Here is a 1,823-nt window from a genome sequence, read left to right as displayed (position 1 = left end):
CGGTGTCCCGGGGTGGAATGTTGGGGTCTGAACGCACTGGGGGGGAAGGCACTGCTCCTGGGCGCTCTCTGGCTGGGGACTTGGATGCTGTTGTGGCTGAGCGGCAGGCACACTGACTGTCTCACCACCTCCCCCTGGGGAGGCCGGGTAGCATTATTAGCCCCAGGGCATTGCCTGAGGTCACCCAGGAATGGTGGGGTGGACCTTGGTACTGAACCTAGACTAGTCTAGGGCCTTACCCAAAGGCCATCCTCCCTCCGTTGTAGGCAGAGCCGGGTTTGGGGCTGTGTTCCAACCTGAGCCCTCTGCTCACGCTGGCTGCTCACTGTTCCTGTTTGTGTGGCTGGTGCAGGGATTCTGTAGGATGGAAGGGCAGCTATTAGCTCTCTGTGCCCTGAGTCTGGCTGCATGAATGTCTTGTTCTTGGGCAGTATGCTCTGCTCAGCCCTGGCCTCTTCTAGCTCTGCCTTCCACAACTGGGTAGGGGCCACTCGAAGCCCTGCTGAGCACCTGCCACCCAGAGTCTCCATTGTTGTAACAGTCTGTAAGGGAGTAAAGCCTTTATGGAGCTGTGTTCTGTGCCAAACCCCAGCTTCAGACCCTCCACGAGGAAGGTGTGTGGAGTGTAGTCCCTCCTGCTGGGAATGGGAGCCAGCAGAATGGGAAGCTGTTTGAAGAGCCTCTCTGCTAGGCTAACACTGTTCCATAAAGTGCTCAGATGACTCTGTTCACTTGTGGTTGCCTGCTCTCAGAAAGGATTAAGCAGCCAGAGAGGCAGGTGGTCAGAGCTGGGTGACAAGAATACTCAAGAGACTGGGCGAGATTTCCATGGCAGGAGAGACTGAAAAACACAGGGCTGTTTTATTGGAAAGATGAAAAGCGAGGACGTGAGTGGTCTATAGAAGGTAGGTTGGGCATTGCTCTTCAGCCTTTGTTAAAATACCAATATGACACTGAAAGGTGCCAAATTCAAACTGGATAAAAGGAGACACTCAGGTAGTGACTGTTTGTGGAACTCACTGCCACAATGTTCTACAGTGGCGAGGAGCATAGCAGAATTCAGAAGAGCAGCAGGCATTTGTATGGATAATGAGAACTACCCCATTCAGACTGGCGGTTAAAAATAGAAAGGTTATAATGCCCCCTGCTTCAGAGCATATGCCAGCCACTGCCTGTGGGCATGTTGTCCTTTCTGGTTTCTTTACCTTTTCGACTGAACCATCTGGTACTGCCCATTGTCAGAGACAGAAATCCAGTGTGAGAATGCCCCTGTTCCTTAAGGCACAACTGCCTTCACCTGCTCAGCCATCTCTCCCATAGTGCAGTCGTGCAAACTAGAGCATGTCCCCTGCAGCTGATGGTAATAGCCTGCCTAGGCAAGAGCAGCCACTTTAGTGTGGCTTCAGGCTACCAATCCCTGTCCCCAGCTCAGTGCCCCTTCCTAGGCATGGGGAAGCTGCAGGGCAGTGGCAGGCTGGGTTGGTGAGTCACGCACAAGAGGTGCTGTAGAAGAAGGGAGGAATTTGGCACGGGGTGGTTTTGCCCAAGTTTGCCCACCTTGACTCACCCTTTTCACCCCCTCCACTTTGCCCCTGGAAAAAGGGGGGGTTACATGTTGATGTTTTGTTAAGAGGGGGAAGTGACATTTGTTTTTGGAATGGATCCTTTTTTTGCATGTGAAAATGTTTTGTGTTTGAAGAAAATGGGCCAGGGCTGTTCAGCAAAAGCCCCCTGAACATCTGAGCATGCTCCACTATAAAAGTGGAGGACTACAACTCCCAGCATGCAATGCAGCCCACAACCCCAGGGCTATACTCTGGGGC

Source organism: Lepidochelys olivacea (genome assembly GCF_965140295.1).
Source record: "Lepidochelys olivacea isolate rLepOli2 genome assembly, chromosome: 3".
Classification (NCBI taxonomy): domain Eukaryota; kingdom Metazoa; phylum Chordata; order Testudines; family Cheloniidae; genus Lepidochelys; species Lepidochelys olivacea.
This window is presented reverse-complemented; position numbering follows the sequence as displayed.